The 7,361-nt window shown below is 42.6% G+C and overlaps 1 non-coding gene across 1 annotated transcript; it reads right to left on the bottom strand.

Annotated features, from left to right (window-relative positions):
- Nucleotides 1-657: 657 nt before the first annotated feature.
- Nucleotides 658-760, bottom strand: LOC138989450 (U6 spliceosomal RNA). Its single transcript, XR_011465755.1, has one exon. It is a non-coding gene; the product is annotated as a U6 spliceosomal RNA (small nuclear RNA).
- Between the last annotated feature and the right edge of the window lie 6,601 nt (nucleotides 761-7,361).

Here is a 7,361-nt window from a genome sequence, read left to right as displayed (position 1 = left end):
CGTTTCTCCCTTTATATAAAGGAGAAAACCAGCCATGTTTAAAAGAGGTAAAGTCCAGTAATGATTAACTAGTAAGCTGGACAGCTAGCTAGGACTCTACCTGATTTGTTGAAACCCAAATCTCTTGCTTTCAAGACTTTCTCTTGTCTTTGGTTTACTGAAGTTTGAACATGATTTACCTAGATACATTCATTTGATTTTTTCATTTTTAATTGAGGTGGAATTGATATATGACATCATATTAGTTTCAGGTATACAATGTAATGGTTCAATATTTGTATAGATTGCAAAATGATCATCACAGTAAATCTAGTTAACATCCATCACCACACACAGTTACAGAATTATTATTTTTTTTATTGATGAGAAGTTTAAAAATCTACTCTCTGAGCAACTTTCCAATAGGCAGCACAGTATTATTAACTATGGGCTTCCCAGGTGGTAAAGAATCCACCTGCCAATACAGGAAAATGAAAGAGACAAGGGTTCAATTCCTGAGTGGGGAAGATCCCCTGGAGAAGGAAATGGCAGCCCACTCCCAATATTCTTGCCTGGGGAATTCCATGGACAGAGGAGCCTCTGTCCACAGGGTCACAAAGAGTCGGACACAACTGCATGACTGAGCCCGTGCACGTGCGTTATTAACTATAGTCACAAAAATGTGTGGAACTCTTCCTGGGTCTGTGCACCATCCACGCACAGGAGCCTTGCTTGTCTTCTCTGTACCATTCCCATGTTAGTATGCATGCTGTTGAAGCAAGCAGTGTTTGCTTGCTTCTTATTCTGCTTTGTGTTCTCTGAGCTTCCCGGATCTGTGGTTTTGTACTTTTCTTTACTGTTGGGAAGTTCTTGGCTATTGTTACCTCACTTGTTTCTTCTGTTGCATTGTGTCTCATCTCCTTCTAATTCAGTTCAGTTCAATTCAGTTGCCCAGTCGTGTCCGACTTTTTGTGACCCCATGAACTGCAGCACGCCAGGCCTCCCTGTCCATCACCAACTCCCAGAGTTTACCCAAACCCATGTCCATTGTGTTGGTGATGCCATCCAGCCACCTCATCCTCTGTCGATCCCTTCTCCTCCTGCCCTCAATCTTTCCCAGCATCAGGGTCTTTTCAAATGAGTCAATTCTTCGTATCAGGTGGCCAAAGTATTGGAGTTTCAGCTTCAACATCAGTCCTTCCAATGAACACCCAGGACTGATCTCCTTTAGGATGGACCGGTTGGATCTCCTTGCAGTCCAAGGGACTCTCAAGAGTCTTCTCCAACAATATTATACCTTTTGAAATCATCTCACAATTCGTGAATGTTCTGTTCTCTTCATTTTTATTCCTCTTAGTCTTTGCATTTCAGTTTGGAAAGTTTTTACTGACCTATCTTCAGCTCGGTGAATCTTTCCTGGACAGTGCCAAGTCTGCTAATGAACCCATCAAAGGCATTCTTCATTTCTGTTAGTGTTTTTGATTTCCAGCAGTTCTTTTTCTGTAACTACTGATTTTAATTTTTCCCATTATGTGTAAGAGTTGTGTGTAAACGTGTTGGAAAATATAGATACTTCTCAGTTTCCCTTGTTTTGTAAACATGGGCATGTGTCTCAATATTTTTTTTTCTTTTTTTTTTTGAGGTATAGTTTTTTACAATGTCATGATACTTTCAGCTGTACAGCAAAGTGAATTCATTATACATATCTACCTATCACATATGTTTTCATCTCTACTTATGTTTACCATCTGTTCTTGAAGGTTGTGTACTTTTTCCATTAACACCCCTAAAATATTAAACATAGATATTTTAAATTATTGTTTTAATAATTCCAACATCTGAGTCTGGTTCTGATGTTTCTTTTTCTCTTCAGACTTTGGGTTTTCTTTTTTTTTTTTTTTTTTTTTTCTGACATACCTTGTAATTTTTCATTAAAAGCCAAATATGTTGTATTAGTTAACAGGCATTAAGGTAAATAGACCTTTAGTATGAAAATGTGTGATCATCTTTTTATAAAATCAATTTTTATTGCAGTATAGTTGATTTACTGTGTTGTATTAGTTTCTGCTGTACAACAAAGTGGATCAGTTATACAGCCATTCTTTTTTAGATTCCCATATAGGTGATTACGCAGTATTGAATAAAGTTCCCTGTGCTAGGCAGCAGGTTCTTATTAGCTACCTATCTTATATATAGTCCAGTGTGTATATGTGGAGAAGGAAATGGCAACCCACTCCAGTATTCTTGCCTGGAAAATCCCAGGGACAGGGGAGCCTGGTGGGCTGCCATCTCTGGGGTCGCACAGAGTCGGACATGACTGAAGCGACTTGGCAGCAGCAGCAGCAGCAGTGTGTATATGTCAATCCCAGTCTCCCAGTTTATCCCTCCCCACCCTTATCCCCTGGTAACCATGAATGTCATTCCTGACTCTGCTGGTTTGTAAGTAAGTTCGTTTGTATCCTTTCTTTTAGATTCCACACATAAGCAGTATCATATGATGTTGTCTTTTTGAGTCTCACTGACTTCCATCTGTATTGCTGCAGATGGCACGATTCCATTCTTCTTTATGGCTGAGTAACGTTCTGCTGTGCATGTGTTCTGCATCTTCTTCTATTCTTCCATCAAGGGACATTTAGGTTGTTTCCATGTCCTATAAATAGGGCTGTGCTAATCTTTCTGAATTATGATTTTCTTTGAATAAACATCCAGGAGTGGGATTACTGGATGACATAGTAGCTCTATATTCTTTTTTTTTTTTTTAAGGGAACCTCCATACTGTCTCCATAGATGCTGCACCAATTCACATTCCTACCAACAGTGTAAGAGGGTTTCCTTTTCTCCACACCCTTTCCAGCATTTATTATTTATAGGTTTCTGGATGATGGCCATTCTGACTGGTGTGAGGTGATACCTCACTGTAGAATTGATTTGCATTTCTGTAAGAACTAAAGATGTTGAGCATCTTTTCATGTGCTTTTAGCTATCTGTATGTCTTCTATGGAGAAATGTCTATTTAGGTCTTCTGCCCATTTTTGATTGTGTCATATTGCTAGGAGTTTGACTGTGTTTATTTAGTGTTAAGGCTTCCCTTGTGGCTCAGCTGGTAAAGAATCAGCCTGCAACGTGGGAGACCTGGGTTCAGTTGGGAAGATCCCCTGGAGAAGGGAAAGGCTACCCATGCCTGTATCCTGACCTGGAGAATTCCATTGATTGCATAGTCCATGGAGTCGCAAAGAGTTGGATACGACTGAGCAACTTTCACGCACTGATCTAGTGTTTGCTTTTCCATGAGATGTAGAAACTTGTAGAGGTCTCAAGTTCCTCTAGTTCCTGTTTTTGTCTCCTCTCTTGACTTTGGGGCTCCCCCGGTGGCTCAGACAATAAAGAAACTGCTTGCAATGCAGGAGTACCCAGGTTCAACCCCTGAGTCAGGAAGATTTCCTGGAGAAGGGAATGGCTACCCACTCCAGTATTCTTCCCTGGGGAATTCCAGGCACAGAGGAGCCTGGTGGGCTACAGTCCATGGGATCACAAAGAGTTGGACACAACTGAGTGACTAACATTTTCTTTTCACTTGATTTTGGGATTTTCTGCATCTGCATCAGCTTTGTTGGTGCTGCTCTGCTGCTATCATACTGGATCCTACCGGTGCTAAGACACTGGAGAGGAGAAGGATTCTAAAATCTCATGAATAAATCTTTGTCTTTCCATGAGTCTGTAGCTGGGACCCGGGTCTTTCACAAGTGTTCCTCCACTGGTCCACCCTGGCCCTACTCTCTCTCCTGGTTGCAGGATTCCCAGCATTTTGTCTTGAAGATGTTACCATTGTTGACTATGGTTTTTCACCCCCTATCTAAGGAGACAGGAATTTTAGAGGGTGTTGTAGTGGGAGGAACACCCTTCCCCTAGCTGTGATGTGACTCTAGCCAGGCTTTTTTCCATGGAGCAGGTGGTTTTGTTGTGGACACATTTCAGAGAGAACTCTTCCCCTCCTTCTGCCAGAGACATAAGGAGATCTTTCACACTCTGAATTCTCTCCTGGCTCCAAGAAATGTCATTGATTTTCCAAGAGAAAGGTTCAACCTTTACTTGTTGTCAGGATAGAATAATTTCTAGCTCTTTACGTGTCAGAACTACAACCAGAACTCTCAAGTCTTTCCTTTTACATGAGAGCCTTCACCAGGTTCTAAGAAAGAAAAAATCTATAAATAGATTTTGTACTATGGCCACCAGGCTCCTCTGTCTATGGAATTCTGCAGGCAAGGATACTGGAGTGGGTAGCAATTCCCTTCCCTAGGGGATCTTCCAGGCAGATCCCTTTACCATCTGAGCCACCATGGAAGCCCCATAAATAACCTAGCACATATTTGTGGCTAGTTAATGAACCCACTTGTGTCTCAGTATAAAGGAAAGAAATGCCAGTGTGTTAACTTTTCTGTGAGCCCACTCTCTATGGAGGAGGGTAGCCAGCAGAATAGAGGAATAACTTTGAGCATAAAAACTTAGGCATATTGCACAAGAAGAGAACAACAATCCACCCAGCCCAGGACCCTGTCTGACTGTGGCAATCAAGGGCATTTTGTGGGGAAGTAAGACCCTCAGAGATTAAGACAAAGCCTAGACATGTCCTGCCTCCTGGCCAGTGATAGATCTATTGTCTGTACAGTCACTGCTGCTGCTGCTAAGTTGCTTCAGTCGTGTCCAACTCTGGGTGACCCCATAGACGGCAGCCCACCAGGCTCCCCCATCCCTGGGATTCTCCAGGCAAGAACACTGGAGTGGGTTGCCATTTCCTTCTCCAATGCATGAAAGTGAAAAGTGAAAGTGAAGTCGATCAGTCATGTCCGACTCTTAGCGACCCCATGGACTGCAGCCCACCAGGCTCCTCCATCCATGGGATTTTCCAGGCAAGAGTACTGGAGTGGGGTGCCATTGCCTTCTCCGTGTACAGTCAGAGGAACCTATAAAAATCATAATATCATAGCATGTTGGAATGGGAAAGGAGATAAAAATTGGTCTTTTATGTCGATACTTAAATCCTGTTGAGCTTTATAAAGGGGTAAATGTCCAAAAAAAAGATAAAGTAGTAAGGAGAATGGGAAAAACAAGGCAGGCAATACCCATTTATTGTCTTTCTATCTTGCCATTGAAGCATCTGTGAACATATCATGAATGTAGGTGTTACACAAATCTGCTGTCAGCTCTACCATCCCCCATCCCACCTGAGACAGGCTTAGGGCAAGAAGCAAGGAAGACTCAGTTGCTCCTCTTGTTCATTTGTTCTGACCATGAGGAAGATGGTCGTGAGACATAACTGAGGGATGAGGCAGAGGCAGAATGATAAACCCACTGTGGAAAAGAAAATATTTATGCAAGACTTTAGATTCTTCAACACGAGTCATCTGAGGATACCTTTGAAAATGGCATTTTTGTTTTGTTTGTCTGGAATGTTATGTAACTTTCTTCCTGCGCTTGGTTACCTTGGAGTCTTAGCTGTCAAAGTAGAAGGAATCCAAAAGTAGATCTGGTTTAAATCGCCTCAGGCTATGTTTGCATCCTCTGAATCCCTAGGGACCAGCCAACCCTGGTGCAGGGGGCAAGGGAGGGTATGTTCCACAGCTTTGGTTGTTAGAAAGTCCTTCCTCTCATTGAGCGCAATACTATTTCCTTATAAATCCATGACTTTGCCAAAATTATCACACAACATAAATATACTTGACATTTTATTTTACAGCCGACATATAAACATTGTATATATTGGACACCATTTTCCAGAGAAGAAACCTTGGATGAAATTTGATAATTCTTTCCTTCATTTTCATGTATCTCAAAGGAGATGAATCAAAATGTCTAACCTCAGTCATTTAAGTTCAGTAAACTGACCTATAAATAAAGCCTAGTGAAGGAAGTTGAGAACTTACTACATAGGAATGCAATTTATTTTTCCCCAAGGAGTAAATGAACATACATCCCCATGGAGCCCACATGGTAAGAATCTGCCCCCAGTTTGTGGGGATTAGAGACCACATTCTCATGTAGAGTGGTAAGTGGATATTAATCGGATAAAAGCATCCCATTTAAAGGAAGCATTTCCAATTCCAGCTCTTCAGATACACATGAAAATTGGCAGTTGTGAGTACATTTAATGAGAGCATATTGCACTTAATATTAGAGAAGCAGTGTCACATTAAGTTATGATATGTGGGATAGAAATTAGTTCTCTGAGTGTCCTTTTCAGAAGGACACCAATTTTGAAGCAGAAAAACCAGGCAAAAGTAAACAGAGTGGGGATAGTACTATATGAATGTGATTTCAGCCAGGCTATTTTTTTTTTTTCTTCTTACATCCATGGGAGGCAGTGATCTGACAGTAGAAGGAAGGACAGAGAAAGGAAGGCTAGGAAAACTGGGATCCAATTAAAAAAAAGGCCCTGGGTAGCAAGGCAGAAGTTCTTAATCTCATCCAGTTGGGAATGACCGTGAACAGGGACAGCAATCGGGACAAGAAGTGGGCTCTAACTGCAGGAGTCAGAGGGGAGAGTTGGGGGAGGGTTTGCAACCCTGGGGGGTTTCCTTTCCATATTTAGACCTTAGTGGGCTTCCCTTGTAGCTCAGTCAGTAAAGAATCTGCCTGCAGTGCAGGAGACCTGGGTTCGATCCCTGGGTCAGGAAGATCCCCTGGATAAGGAAATGGCAACCCATTCCAGTATCCTTGCCTGGAAAATCTCAGGGACAGAGGACTCTGGTGGGCTGCAGTCTGTGGGATCGCAAAGAGTCGGGCATTACTGAATGACAAATACTTACTTACCTGAGCTCTATGTATGCACATGTGTGCCAAGTTGCTTCAGTCTTGTTTGACTCATTGCAACTCTATGGATGGCAGCCTAACAGGCTCATCTGTCCTTGGAATACTGAAGAATACTGAAGTGAGTTGCATGCCCTTCTCCAGGGGATCTTCCTGACCCAGGGATCGAACCCACGTCTCATGCCTCCTGCTTTGGCAGGGGAGTTCTTTACCACTAGCACCACTTGGGAAGCCCTCTGTGTGTGTATGTGTTAGTTTATTAGTCATGTCCAACTCTTTGCAACTCCATGGACTATAGCCCGCCAGGCTCCTCTGCCCATGAGATTTTCCAGGCAAGAATACTGGAGAGGGCTGCCATTTCCTTCTCCAGGGGATCTTCCCAACCCAGGGATCAAACCCGGTCTCCTGCATTACAGGCAGACTCCTTACCATCTGAGCCAGCAGGAAAGTCCAATGTGTAAACCATACCAACTGAGTACCAAGTGATTAGACATCCAGCCACAAGGGGAAGGAGGAAAAAAGCCCATTTACAATGCAGTCTCACTCATTAGAGAAATTCAGGACTGGTGGGAGGGAGC

Source organism: Bos mutus, chromosome 1 (assembly GCF_027580195.1).
Source record: "Bos mutus isolate GX-2022 chromosome 1, NWIPB_WYAK_1.1, whole genome shotgun sequence".
Lineage (NCBI taxonomy): Eukaryota > Metazoa > Chordata > Mammalia > Artiodactyla > Bovidae > Bos > Bos mutus.
The sequence above is the reverse complement of the archived record's forward strand: the minus strand, read 5'-3'. Positions and strand labels throughout refer to the sequence as shown.